The 15,558-nt window shown below is 44.2% G+C and overlaps 1 long non-coding RNA gene across 2 annotated transcripts in view; it reads right to left on the bottom strand.

The window, feature by feature from the left end:
* The window catches only part of LOC143768396 (uncharacterized), a 168,894-nt gene that overhangs the window by 143,931 nt on the left and 9,405 nt on the right, over positions 1–15,558 (bottom strand). The gene's annotated exons all lie outside the window — the stretch shown is intronic.

Below are 15,558 nucleotides of genomic sequence, written 5' to 3'. Positions count from 1 at the left end.
ATTTTAGTATTGCATTTTAAGTTGGAAAACCCATTTAAAAACAAAACAATGTCGGGGTGGGGAGGGTGGTGGCAAGAGAGGCATTTCTCCAGGATAGAAGGCTTGGACAGTGAAATGAATGAATGAATGAATGAATCTTCGCACCAACTAAACAAGAAGTCTCAGTACAACTCAAGTTATAAAAAGTTAGAAAGACCCTCATTCACATTCGATGCAAGTTAGTCGACCGATCATCTGATAGCAGCCAAATTCATGGATCAATGGTGAAGCATGTGATGAGGATAGAAGCTTTCCGATCAGCAGATCGGTGAAGGTCTCAGTGGTTGGACCCCGATCAACGAGTTATCACCTATCCTGTATACAGATGATAACTTGTTTTCACCATATGACTTTATTTGGAGCATGGTGACAAAAGAAACATATGTCAGACAAATTCCCTTTTGTAAAGTTTTTCCTTTTTATTATGTTACTACTCTACAATAATATACTGTATACAAAAAAAAGTAGCACAAAAAAAAAAAAGGTTTTGTCCCTTAAATGCAAACGCCAGTGTGATCTCTAGAGATGCAATCTAAGGGGAAAGTATTTCAGATAAAGTTTTCATCGGCGGCGACCCCGGCTTCTTATGCTTGTTCAAATGCCCTTAAAATGCACTTGCCCTGTGTGTGACATGTCGCTCTTTATATGGCTAACTGAGTAGACCAGCAAGTGCTGAACACAAGCGTCTCTTTGCAAATTTGGTTTACCCAGCATGCCTTCTTTTTATGAGACTTCTGTTATAGTGGTTGCACATAATAATTGTGGCTACGAAATAGAATTCCCACATAAAAGGACACTTATTTTTTTTCCCCTACTACGAAACGAAAAAAAAAAAAAAGAACGCCGACCTGCCTTCAATATATAATCAAATCCAATTTATAATTTCATTTTCTCCAGCATTGAATAGAATGGTAAGCCAGGATTACATTTATTTATTTTTATATTTTTTCTTTATATTTCGTTTTGCTTTTTTTTTTCCTGTGTTTTTTAAAATGATTGCTAAACTGCAGCATCACTTTTGGTGGGCTGTCAGGGTATTGGAAACATCGTATATAACCTTCACTGTTTGCAGTTTAATCTCCCCTGCGTCCCTGCAGGCAGTGTTTTGACATTTTAAACCCCATAAATGACAGCAAGGCTTTGAGCCATTGTGAGAAGGAAGAAAAAAAAAGTCTGAAAACAAAAAAGCCAGACATATGCGAACACGTTAAGACGGATTGTGTCTCTTGAAATGACCATGAGGAGATCTGGCAATATCAGATGGAACTGACAACATTTAAGAAGCGTGAAATAATGAGGATTAGAAGTAATGACTAAGAGCAGACTGTGTGATAATGCAAAGCTGTGACATTGGCAGAGGGGTAAAATATTGTGTCTGCGGAGTGCGGGGAGTTGTCGCACAGTCTGCTCTTCTGCTATTTATTTGCTAATGATAAGCAATAATATTTTACTCTATTTTCAGTTGTTTATTCTTCTTCAGATGAAGCAGAGCTGAACTGCTATTGTCTACCATTACTATGGAGAGCCAGACATTGCGAAGTAACCACAAGTTGTGATAAATCCGTTATTCATCTTATTCTGCTCCTGAATGCATTGACTTTGTCATGTACCTGCATTACAGCTCATAATACAGTATATAATTGTAGACTATGTTCACAGATTGCCGGTTTATGGTGAAATAATGTTCTTTCCGCTTCTGGATTATGGCCCCCACAGTGTTCACTGAAACATTCAGTAGTTTAGAAATTCTTCTGTAACCAATGCCATCAGTATGTTTTGCAACAATAAGGTTGTGAAGGTCTTGAGACAGCTCACTGGTTTACCCATTATGTGCAGCACCTTAGTAACGAGACACCTTGTTATTGGCCATCCGTTGAACCAGCTAATATTTTTCACCAAGTGACAGGATTGCTTTCAGTTATTGATAAACTTCAGCAGGTTTCATGACTTTGCATGGCCTTTGCACCTCTTTCAGGATCCATCTCGATGGAAGAGGGGGAAAAAATATATCCCAAAAAGGAAATCTTTTGAACCCCAAAAACGCACTTAGAACCCTTCACACACAAGGAATTAGACCGCAAAACCTGAAAAACCCTCCTGACCTGCTGGACATGAGAGTCCCAGTCATCCGAAAAAATCAAAATATCATCCAGATACACAATCATAAATTTATCCAAATAATCACGGAAAATGTCATGCATAAAGGACTGAAAGGACATAAAGGACTGAAAGACTGAAGGGGCATTTGAAAGACCAAAAGGCATCACCAAATACTCAAAGTGGCCCTCGGGCGTATTAAATGCGGTTTTCCACTCATCCCCCTGCTTAATTCGCACCAAATTATACGCCCCACGAAGATCTATCTTAGAGAACCACTTGGCCCCCTTTATGCGAGCAAACAAATCAGTCAGCAGTGGCAACGGATATTGATATTTAACCGTGATTTTATTCAAAAGCCGATAATCAATGCACGGCCTCAAAGAGCCATCTTTCTTAGCCACAAAGAAAAAACCGGCTCCTAAGGGAGATGACGAAGGGCGAATATGTCCCTTTTCCAAGGACTCCTTTATATATTCTCGCATAGCAGCATGTTCAGGCACAGACAGATTAAATAAACGACCCTTAGGGTATTTACTACCCGGAATCAAATCTATGGCACAATCGCACTCCCGGTGCGGAGGTAATGAACCAAGCTTAGGTTCTTCAAAAACGTCACGATATTCAGTCAAGAATTCAGGAATCTCAGAGGGAATAGATGATGAAATGGAAACCACAGGTACGTCCCCATGCGTCCCCTTACATCCCCAGCTTAACACAGACATAGCTTTCCAGTCAAGGACTGGGTTATGAGAATGCAGCCATGGCAATCCAAGCACCAACACATCATGTAGGTTATACAGCACAAGAAAGCGAATAATCTCCTGGTGATCCGGATTAATCCGCATAGTTACTTGTGTCCAGTATTGTGGTTTATTGCTAGCCAATGGGGTGGAGTCAATCCCCTTCAGGGGTATAGGAGTTTCAAGAGGCTCCAAATCATACCCACAGCGTTTGGCAAAGGACCAATCCATAAGACTCAAAGCGGCGCCAGAGTCGACATAGGCATCCGCGGTAATAGATGATAAAGAACGAATCAGGGTCACAGATAGAATAAACTTAGACTGTAAAGTGCCAATTGAAACAGACTTATCAAGCTTCTTAGTACGCTTAGAGCATGCTGATATAACATGAGTTGAATCACCGCAATAGAAGCACAACCCATTTTTTCGTCTAAAATTCTGCCGTTCACTTCTGGACAGAATTCTATCACATTGCATATTCTCTGACGTCTTCTCAGTAGACACCGCCAAATGGTGCACAGGTTTGCGCTCCCGCAGACGCCTATCGATCTGGATAGCCATTGTCATGGACTCATTCAGACCCGCAGGCACAGGGAACCCCACCATAACATCCTTAATGGCATCAGAGAGACCCTCTCTGAAATTCGCCGCCAGGGCGCACTCATTCCACTGAGTAAGCACAGCCCATTTACGGAATTTCTGGCAGTATATTTCAGCTTCGTCTTGCCCCTGAGATAGGGACATCAAGGCCTTTTCCGCCTGAAGTTCTAACTGAGGTTCCTCATAAAGCAACCCCAAGGCCAGAAAAAACGCATCCACATTGAGCAACGCAGGATCCCCTGGAGCCAATGCAAAAGCCCAATCCTGAGGGTCGCCCCGGAGCAAAGAAATCACAATCCTGACCTGCTGAGCAGGATCTCCAGCAGAGCGAGATTTCAGGGACAAAAACAACTTGCAATTATTTTTGAAATTTTGAAAGCAAGATCTATTCCCCGAGAAAAATTCAGGCAAAGGAATTCTAGGTTCAGATATAGGAACATGAACAACAAAATCTTGTAAGTTTTGAACTTTCGTGGTAAGATTATTCAAACCTGCAGCTAAACTCTGAATATCCATTTTAAACAGGTGAACACAGAGCCATTCCAGGATTAGAAGGAGAGAGAGAGAGAAAGGCTGCAATATAGGCAGACTTGCAAGAGATTCAATTACAAGCACACTCAGAACTGAGAAAAAAAAAAAAAAATCTTCAGCAGACTTCTCTTTTCTCTCCTTTCTCTGTCAATTAATTTAACCCTTTTAGGCCGGTCAAACTGTTATGGTTCTCAATGGCAAGAGAACATAGCCCAGCAAACATACGAACTAGCTCTTGGAAGGATGGAAACTAAACTGACCATGAACTAAACCTGCCGCACAACTAACAGTAGCCGGGTAGCGTAGCCTGCGTTTTATCCCTAGACGCCCAGCGCCGGCCGGAGGACTAACTAATCCTGGCAGAGGAAAATATAGTCCTGGCTCACCTCTAGAGAAATTTCCCCGAAAGGCAGACAGAGGCCCCCACAAATATTGGCGGTGATTTTAGATGAAATGACAAACGTAGTATGAAAATAGGTTTAGCAAAATTGAGGTCCGCTTACTAGATAGCAGGAAGACAGAAAGGGCACTTTCATGGTCAGCTGAAAACCCTATCAAAATACCATCCTGAAATTACTTTAAGACTCTAGTATTAACTCATAACATCAGAGTGGCAATTTCAGATCACAAGAGCTTTCCAGACACAGAAACGAAACTACAGCTGTGAACTGGAACAAAATGCAAAAACAAACAAGGACTAAGTCCAACTTAGCTGGGAGTTGTCTAGCAGCAAGAACATGCACAGAAAGGCTTCTGATTACAATGTTGACCGGCATGGAAGTGACAGAGGAGCAAGGCTAAATAGCGACTCCCACATCCTGATGGAAACAGGTGAACAGAGAGGATGATGCACACCAGTTCAATTCCACCAGTGGCCACCGGGGGAGCCCAAAATCCAATTTCACAACACACTTCATAGCCAACAACTCCCGATTGCCGACATCATAATTGCGTTCAGCAGGCGAAAACTTACGGGAAAAGAAGGCACACGGTTTCATCAAAGAACCAACAGGATCCCTCTGAGACAAAACGGCCCCTGCCCCAATCTCAGAAGCGTCAACCTCAACCTGAAACAGAAGAGAAACATCCGGTTGACGCAACACCGGGGCAGAAGTAAATCGGCGTTTAAGCTCCTGAAAGACAGAGACAGCCGCAGAGGACCAATTCGTCACATCAGCGCCTTTCTTCGTCAAATCGGTCAAGGGTTTAACCACACTGGAGAAGTTAGCAATGAAACGGTGATAAAAATTAGCAAAGCCCAAAAATTTCTGAAGGCTCTTCACGGATGTGGGTTGAATCCAATCATGAATGGCCTGAACCTTAACCGGATCCATCTCTATAGATGAGGGAGAAAAAATGAAGCCCAAAAAAGAAACCCTCTGCACTCCAAAGAGACACTTAGACCCCTTCACAAACAGAGCATTATCACGAAGGATACTGAAATACCATCCTGACCTTTCACATGAGACTCCTAATCATCGGAAAAAATTAAAATGTCATCCAAATATACAATCATGAATTTATCAAGGTAAGTCCGGAAGATATCGTGCATGAAGGACTGAAAAACAGATGGAGCATTAGAGAGCCCGAATGGCATCACAAGGTATTCAAAATGGCCTTCGGGCGTATTAAACGCAGTTTTCCATTCATCACCCTGCTTAATACGAACAAGATTATATGCCCCCGAAGGTCAATCTTCGTAAATAAACTAGCCCCCTTAATCCTAGCAAACAAATCGGAAAGCAGAGGTAAAGGGTATTGAAACTTGACCGTGATCTTATTCAAGAGGCGATAATCAATACAGGGTCTCAAGGAACCATCCTTCTTAGCAACAAAAAAAAATCCTGCTCCCAACGGTGAAGAAGATGGCCGAATATGCCCTTTCTCCAAAGACTCCTTAACATAATTCCGCATGGCGGTATCTTCAGGCACAGACAGGTTGAAACGTCGGCCCTTAGGAAACTTACAGCCTGGAATCAAGTCAATAGCACAATCACAGTCCCTATGCGGTGGAAGGGAACTGGACTTGGGCTCATCAAATACATCCTGAAAATCAGACAAAAACTCTGGAATTTCAGAAGAGGAAGAAGAGGAGATTGACATCAAAGGAACGTCATTATGAACCCCCTGACATCCCCAACTAGTCACAGACATAGACTTCCAATCCAACACAGGATTATGTACCTGCAACCACGGAAAACCCAGCACGATAGCATCATGCAAGTTATGCAACACCAGAAATCGACAATCTTCCTGATGGGCTGGCGCCATGCACATGGTCACCTGTGTCCAGAACTGGGGCTTATTTTTAGCCAAAGGTGTAGCATCGATGCCCCTTAAAGGAATAGGGTTCTGCAAAGACTGTAAGGGAAAACCACAACGCCTGGCAAACTCAAAGTCCATTAAGTTCAAAGCGGCGCCTGAATCCACAAACGCCATGACAGAAAATGATGACAATGAGCAAATCAAGGACACAGATAACAGAAATTTAGGCTGTACAGTACTGATGGTAAATGAACTAGCGATCCTCTTGGTACGCTTAGGGCAGACTGAAATGACATGAGAAGCATCGCCACAATAAAAACAAAACCTATTCTGACATATGAATCCCCGTTGTTCCGTTCTAGACAGAATCCTATCACACTGCATTGGCTCAGGCATCTGCTCTGAGGACAACGCCACAGCGCGCACAGTTCTGCGCTCCCGCAAGCGCCGATCAATCTGAATGGCCAGAGACATAGAATCACTCAGACCGAAAGGCGTGGGAAACCCCATCATAACATCTTTAACGGATTCAGAAAGACCCTTTCTGATAATTGCCGCCAAAGCATCATCATTCCATTTGGTCAACACAGACCATTTTCTAAATTTCTGACAATACAATTCTGCCACTTCTTGACCCTGAGACAGGGCCAACAAGGTCTTCTCCGCTTGATCCACAGAATTTGGTTCATCATATAATAATCCTAAAGCCTGAAAAAAGACGTCTACATTAAGCAAGGATAGATTCCCAGATTCCAGGGAAAATGCCCAATCCTAAGGATCGCCACGCAGCAGGGAGATGACAATTTTAACCTGCTGAATGGAATCACCAGAGGATCGAGGTCTCAGAGCAAAAAACAGTTTACAGTTGTTTTTAAAACTCAAAAATTTGGACCTGTCCCCAAAAAACAAATCAGGAGTAGGAATCTTAGGCTCTAGAACTGGAGTCTGAACAATATAATCAGAAATACTCTGTACCCTAGCAGCAAGCTGGTCTACACGAGAAGCTAATCCCTGAACATCCATGCTAGCACAAGACTCCTCAGTCACCCAGAGAAAAAGAGGGAAGAAAAGACAAAGCAGGCTACAGAAAAAAAATGGCTCAACACCTTTCTTCCCTTCTTCAGAGATGCATTTAACTCATTGTTGGCCAGTTGTACTGTTATGATCTGGTGACCTTGGAGCCGCATGGGACTTTCTCAGGAGAGGTGGAACCTGTACTGACCGCAAACCCTAAACTGACACCCCAACTAGAAGTAGCCGTGGGGTGTACCTAACACATCCTAGACACCTCGACACAGCCGGAGGACTAAATACCCCTATAGATGGAAATGGGAATTCTATCTTGCCTCAGAGCAGAACCCCAAAGGATAGGCAGCCCCCCACAAATATTGACTGTGAGTATTAGAGGAAAAGACACACGCAGGCAGAAATCAGGATTTAGCAAAAGAGGCCACGCTAGCTAAATAGGATAGGATAGGACAGAATACTAAGCGGTCAGTATTAAAACCCTAAAAATATCCACAGCAGATAATACAAAAATTCCACCATCTAACTAAAGACATGGAATGTATATCTGCTTCTCCTGAGAATCCAACTTGACTGAAAATATCCAAACACAGTCTAAGCTGGACAAGAAAAAACCATGAATAGCACTGAATTGTAAAGCACATAGCAAGTGTGCTGTAGAAACAAAACCCAGACACTTATCTTTGCAGATTTGGCAGCAGGGCAGGAGGAACCAGACAGAGATGCAAAACCTCCAAGAACAATGGACAACTGGCAAGGACTAATGAATCCTGCACACCTAAATATCCCAGTCAGAGCTGCAATCAGCAGGAACACCTGCCCAGGATTGCAACCCAGGGACAACTGCATTACTATCAACAACCACCGGAGGGAACCCAAGAGCAGAATTCACAACAGTGGTCCTCTTTCTGATCGTGGGGCCTGACGCTTGCGAGCCTACCCTGCTAGATTTTTTCCTTGAATGCTGTTGCACGAGCTAGAGACTCCTGTCGCTCCCTCTCCTCCCAGCACCTGCAGTGCTCTAGCCAGGTAATCATGGGGATCTCACCCTGGAGCACGATCATGTCCTCCTCTGCAGGTCCCTCTGCAAAGATCACGGGCTCTGGGGAGCTAGCCTGGGGCCCACTAACGGGGATCAGTGGCGCTGTCAACTGCCTCAGGTCGTTGGTGTTCCGCGGTAGCCAGAGACATGTCCGTCCGGGCGGTGGTGTTGGCAGGATCGGAAAGGGGCTTAGCAGGGTGTCGTCAGACCCAGGAGATGGTGTCAAGCTGGCGGCGGTGATATCATCTAGGTACGGTGGCTTGTCGCTAAGGGCCTCGTCACCCTGGTCGGGTGCATACAGCGGGGGAGGTGATTTGGGAATGTCTCTTAGACCTTCCACCGTCGGGGTTGTCAGGGTCATGCCCCTTACCTCTGCCTCCGGAGCATCGGAACTCCTCTTTGGCTCCGGACCAGTCAGGGTAGTTAGTGGTCATCCGGCAAGACTTCCGATCAAGGCCTCTCTCCACCCAGTCATGGTTTCCTGCTGCAACCGCGTAAGTTGTTGGGTCAGTTCCTCCACTTCTTTCTACAGGAGGTATGGGTTCTTCATCGGCAACGGTTGCAGTTCTTGCAGGTCCAGGCTGGGAGAGTCCTCTTGCTCCATCACATGCTCTGGGGTCCACTCACCTCCCTCCGCCATGTTGATTATCGGTTATGCCTCCTCGGTGTTGCTTTCTGCGGTTTTGCTGTACCACGCCCGTCTTCGTGGGGGGTTCCTTTTCTTTTCTCCCCCATCCCAGATCAGTAGGCGGACCTCTCTACATGATGGGCATATTTCTCAGACATAGTAATACTGATGAGGGGCAGCCATAGTTTTCGTGCCATTGCGAATAGTCCAATAGTCACACAGTTAGGCACAGTCTCTAAGGCACACAGGACCCGATTTTTTTGCTCTGTTCATCCTGTTCATGATGCCAAGTTGGGTTGCCCTACCAGGGCAGCAGGGTACTCGGTACCAGGTCTGGTCTTAAAGGGGATGTCATGGTGGCTGCGACCTAGTCCATGTCCCTGGGTGCCCAATTAAAGGGGAAGGTCTTTAAGGGAATTTGTAATGTCTATGTTCATGACGTTACCTGTGGTTTTTGGTCAGTGAGGACCGACACTGCTTAAAGGGGTCCTCTGAGGTGATGGTATGCAGCAAGATGGTGACGCTTCCCACAGGTGAAGAGGGGTCCCCAGGGCTTCCCAAGTGTAAGGCACCGATAGTGTGGTGGATTGTATGGCAAAGAACGAGGACACAGGTTTGCAGCCTTTACCTGGTTTACTGATGGTAGTAGTAGTCCTTAGTCCAGGGTACCAAGTGCAGGGTAGCTGTGGTCCGGCCGGCTTGGAGGCAATGGGAGATCCCTCTCCCAGGTGAGGTCCGTAAGCCTTTCCTACTAGCGATGTTTAGTTGGTTAGGTCCCTGCCGCTTGATGCTCAGTGCAAGTCCCCTCTCTCCTGTCCTAAGACAGATGTCTGTACGATAGGCAGTTTGAACCTGTTTATAGGGTCTCTATCATGACCCGGGCTCTAAGGTCACTGCTTCACCCCAGACTTGATGCAGGCAATTGACATACAGTCCTATGCCCTCCGGTTCTGCTAAGTGTCCTAGAGTCCCACTATAGTCTTGGGCTCCCGGTACCCGGTTCTGCGTTCAGTATCCCAGGGTGTCCTTCCGCTGTTCAACTGCTGAGCCTCTTCCTCCTCTGTGCTTCTTCCCTCTAAGCTCCTCCACAATTCAACTCTTTCAGTAATCCTCTTTCCAGGGGTTGCAGCTCCCTCGTGGCTGCTCGGCCCCCACGTCTGCTCCAGACGTCCTTCTACTCTCCTCTCTCAGACTGGCTAACTCCTCCTCCAGACCAGGATATATAAAGTGTAAGGAAGCTTCCCTGAATCCGGGTCCTGAGCTCCCCCTCCTGGCCTAGATTCAGATGTGTTGAATGCGAGTGCCTTACCTCACAAAAAGAATTTCCCTGGCCTCCAAGCATGACATCACCCTTCCCGAAAGAAAGGCAACATCACTGCAACAACTGGTTCCCTGGGGTGTTGCACACACGTTGTAGAAATACTGTGCTTTTTTTTCTGCAGATGTCCGCACCAAACCACACATTAACAATTTTCTTCCCCTTATTTGATGCGTTTCAGGTTCAGATGTGAAGCCGCATTTTTAATGTGTTTTTTTATAGTACAGAAATGTTTTGATTCTGCACTTAATAAAGTAACTGCCGTTTTTTACATGTGCGTTTTTTTTAGTTTCACATAGAAGACAAGAGAGAAGAAAAGGCACCAAACTGCACAGTTCAGCAGCGTCTTTAGACCATAGGGGGCGCACTTTTCATGAAATCACAGCCAATTTGCTTGGACAGTTAAACAGCAGAATATTTGTGCAAAAAAAGCAGCAGAAAATAAGCAGCATTTACGCTACATGTGAGCAAGGTCTAAATTTTGAAGCAAAGCGGATGTGATTCCATGAAATCCCTGTCCTCTGCGTGTCTAAAGACCCTGCTGAACTCTGCAGTTCTAGTGCATTTCTTTTCTATAAACTTCTTCTGAAAAAAACAATGCATGATAAAATATGCCGCTGCATTTCATATCTGCACCAAAATCGCATCAAATAAGGGGGAAAACATATAAAATAAACTCAACAAATACGCAATAATCAGAAAAGATTATTATTGAGTTGTATGATGCGGATACCTGCAGAAGAAAAAGCACTGTGTGTGAACACAAATCCAAAGTTACAGTTTTCTTATTTTTCTCTATTAAACCCATAAAAAAAGTATCAATCACATTTTTTACGTGATTTACCAATCCCCGTAAATAATCTAATCACTGCATTGTGCGAGTTGTTACTATTACCAGGACACCAAATATGTCCACGTTATGTGCCGATTTGTGATGTTCATTATTTTAAAAAGCATTAAAAATGACTTTTTTTCTCATTATCATGTGGTTTTCATTATTATTTTATATGATGAAAAAAAAATCTCTTATTCTGTGATACATACCTTGTAACATAGAAATACATTGCTATCAGTATAATCTGCCTGTAGTCAGATCCTGCAGTACAGATCAAGTACACACAATTCTCCCCTGTTCATCATCAGAGCTTGTGGCCCAGCAGCTTAAGAGCCTTCCTGCAATGTTGTGGGTTTGAGACCCAGGAAGACTCACAAAAAATAAAAAAGATATTTTTGTAATTGCGTATTATTTTTACTACTTTTATAGGAACAAATAAAAAAAATCTTTTTCTTCATTTCTGTATACAGGCACCATAAAAACATATTGTTATATATACAATGTATCTCTATGGACATGTATGATCTGCTTCTGGGTTCCTTCCCTTCATGCACTACATAGTCCTCCATACTGTATAATAAGCCCCATGTATTGCTTCATACAGAAGGGGCCCCAGATAATCCTCCATACAGTATGGCCCCCATAAAATACTAATGCTCTATACAATATGGGTCCCATGTATTGCTCCATAAGTAATAAAAAAAATGAAATACTCACCTCTCCTCGATGGCCGCAGGTCCGGACTTCTCAGAGTAGCCGTCTTCCGGCTCTCTGCAATGTGACTGCTCAGAGCAGATGACGCACTCTAGTCACGTCATCACGCCCTCTGTCCTGAGACATCACAGAGCCAGGAGACACGAAATGCACCGGAGTTGCACAGGAATAGAGAGAGGTAAGCATTGCAAGTGTCGGGGCCCTGTGCAAGGTGGGGGGCCCACTCACGGGCGCATTGAAGTCTTGAGTGTGAACACGGAAGCTGGTCCATCTCCTTACACGTTCTCACCATAAATTTCAGAGTCAAAAGTATGCAAAAGAACATCTAAACAAGCCTGATGCATTTTGGAAACAAGTCCCGTGGACCGATGAGGTTAAAATAGAGCTCTTTGGCCACAATGATCAAAGATATGTGTGGAGAGAAAAAGGCACAGCATTTCAGGAAAAGAACATCTCACCAAACATTAAGCATGGAGGAGGATCAATCATGCTTTGTGGTGGTGTTGCAGTCAATGGCACAGGGAATATTTCACAGTTAGAGGGAAGAATGGATTCAATGAAATTTCCACAAATTCTTGATGCAAACATAACACCATCTGTAAAAAAAAAGCTGAAGTTGAAAAGAGGATGGCTTCTACAAATGGATAATGATCTTAAATCCATGTCAAAATCCACAATAGACAACCTCAAAAGGCGCAAGCTGAAGGTTTTACAATGGTCCTCACTGTCCCCTGATCTGAACATTATTGGAAATCTGTGGCTAGACCTCAATTATCAGTACATGCAAGACGACCCGGGAACTAGAACAATTTTCTAAGGAAGAATGGATGAAAACCCCTCAAACAAGAATTGAAAGCCTTGACTGGCTGCAAAAAAGCATTTACAAGCTGTGATACTTTCAAAAGGGGAGCACTATTAGGTACTAACCATGTAGTGCCCAAACTTTTGCATTGGCCCATTTTCCTTTTTGCTATATTTAAAAATTGTAAAGGATGAAAAAAAAAAAAAATTTTTGCCTAAAATTCAAAGGAAATGTGTTATCTTTACCTTTAGCCCTTTTAGAGGCGATTTCATCTTTAACTTGCTTAACTGTTCACAATAACAGTAATTTTGACTAGGGGTGCCCAAACTTTTACATGTCACTGTATGGTCACATGTCCAGTGGTAATTTCCATTTTTTTAATTCATTTTAGGATAATGCAAATGAAAATATAATGCTCTAGTATGGGAACCATTGATTTGAATAGGGACAAAAATGTTTGAAACAGCCGCCCACTTTTGCTCCCATTATAATACTAAAAATCGGTCTAATTTCCATCCAGAAAAGTGGGATGATTTTTTTTCTCACTTGCTATCTGTATGCAATCCATTTTTTCACTCAGCAGCTATTATTAATTTACATTACCATTTACAGCCTCCTATGTTACAGAATTGCAGTGTATACGTAAAAATCTCATGTTATATTGTTGCATCCAATTTTTTTCTCGCACCCGTAGACTGGACGGTCAAGTATCGTCCAATGTACTGAGGAAAATCAGGCATGCTGTGATTATTTTTACACAGAGATTCGTCAGTGAAAAAAAAGTTATTCATCGGCATTGCCTTATTGACTCAGAGAATGGAGAAGAAGGAAAAAAATATATCCTCCATCTTTTCATACGAGAGAATCGGATCACACTATGCTCAGTCTAATCAGAGTGTGATTTGCATAATCAGCCCGATTCTCTCGGATGTATTATGAAATTATCTTTCATGCAGTTGAGAAGTATTTCACTTTTGGGCCAACAGAAGTGAGCCGAATGTAGCAATAAGCAATACTAAAGACACAATTAGGAAATTACGTTCAGGGTATGTTCACACGTGGCATTTTTCCTGTGCATTTCACGGAACCAACCGAAGATTTCTTAAATCTCATGCACATGTTTTTTTTTTTCCTGGTGAGCCCTGTTGTGTTTTTACCTAGACACAGCATGTCAACTCTTTTTTTTTATTTTTTTTATAGTGCTTTTCACCCATTTAATGAATGGATGAAAAATGAAAAACAAATTACGCCAACTTTTTCCTACCACCACACTGGTTTTTGGTGGAGAAAGAAAAACACAACATGTTAATATTTCCTGCGGATCCGCAGTGTTTTTTTCCGAGCGGAAATGCTGCAGATCCGTAAGTGATTTACAGTACAATGTAAATCAATGGGAAAAAAAAAAACGCTGTGCTAATGGTGCGGAAACCTCTGCACTGAAAACGTTGCGGATTAAAAGAAGGAGCATGTCATTTACTTGTGCGGATCTGCAGCGTTTCTGCACCCATTGACTTGCACTGAGTCGGGCACATCCGCAGATGTAAAAAAGATCTGCGGCTTTGCTGCAGAGTTGGGTGCGAGAAACGCTGCAGATCGGGAGGAGGAAAAGTGTGTGGGCGGAGTGTGGGTGGAGACTGTGTGTGTGGGCGGAAACTGTGTGTGTGCAAAGATGTGCGTGTCTGTGTGCTGGTGTTTGTGTGTGTCTGCGGGGCTGTGTGCGGGGATCGCGGGGGTCTTCGGGGATCGAGGGTCTGTGCGGGGCTATTGGGGGGTCTGTGCGGGGCTGTCGGGGGCTCTTTGGGGGTGTGTGCGTGCAGGCATCGTCCGATGGGACTACAAGTCCCATGGGGTTATGCCTGCTACAGTGACAGTGATTGACACATTTGCCAATGATGGGACAGTACTAGTCCCATCATCCGGCTAATGTGTTGAATGTAAAAAAAAAAAAAAAAACACGAACATACAACAGTACATACAACATATAACAGTACATACAACATATTACAGTACATACAACATACAACAGAACATACAACAGTACATACATTACAACAGTACATATGTAGCGCCCCCACTGCCGCAGGGCTGAGGGGTACCCGGTACCGGGCCTGTGAGTCTCTGCTCTGGGGTTGTCACGGTGGCTAGACCCGGTCCGTGACCCTGCTGAGGGGCGCCCAATGAAAGGTGTGGATGGTGGTGGTAGTGCGGTGCAGTGCTGGTCACAGTAAATAACGAGGACACCAGGTTGCAGTCTCTTTACCTCTTTACTGAAGGTCTCGAGGTGTCCAATCCAGGGCACTGTTAACCAGGCTGTCTGAGACCGGCCGGTCCGAAGGCACATCAGGAGTCCCCTTTAACAGGTGGGAATCAGCGTCTACCTTCTAGCGCCTGTGTGTTGTAGTCCTTCCCTGCTGAGCACCCCGGGATAGTCCTCACAACTTATTCTGTCTGTCTCTGATCTTCGTTCTCTCCGTCCCACAGATGATATGGCTAGGACGCACCCGTATGACGGGGTAGGCCTGGAGTTCTTCCGGGACTCTAGAGTTGCCCCTCTCCCACAGCTGCCTCCGTTGTCTGCTTAGGTGTTTTTGTGAGACAGCCAACCTATAATTGGCTGCCCTGCCGTGGTTTGAAGTAATACTTAAAGTCTCTTACTTTCTCGGCGTTCCGGCCACCGACTGTTTGCGCCTCAGAAGGATGTTGCCTCGGTCTTACAGCACAACTCCTTCTGGTCCTATTGCCTCTTTGCTGTATTCCTGCTTTTCTCACTCAGCACAAAAAACCTCGCTTCTTGTCCTTTCTTAGGTATCTGTCAGGATCCCATCCCTGACAGGTCCTCTCTCTCGCTCTTCCCAGTTACTTCTCACTGTCTTCCTGTCCAACCCCCAGTTTTACCAGAGTGTGAGGAGTGGCCTACT

This window comes from Ranitomeya variabilis, chromosome 4, assembly GCF_051348905.1.
Source record: "Ranitomeya variabilis isolate aRanVar5 chromosome 4, aRanVar5.hap1, whole genome shotgun sequence".
Classification (NCBI taxonomy): Eukaryota; Metazoa; Chordata; class Amphibia; order Anura; family Dendrobatidae; genus Ranitomeya; species Ranitomeya variabilis.
This window is presented reverse-complemented; position numbering and strand designations above follow the sequence as displayed.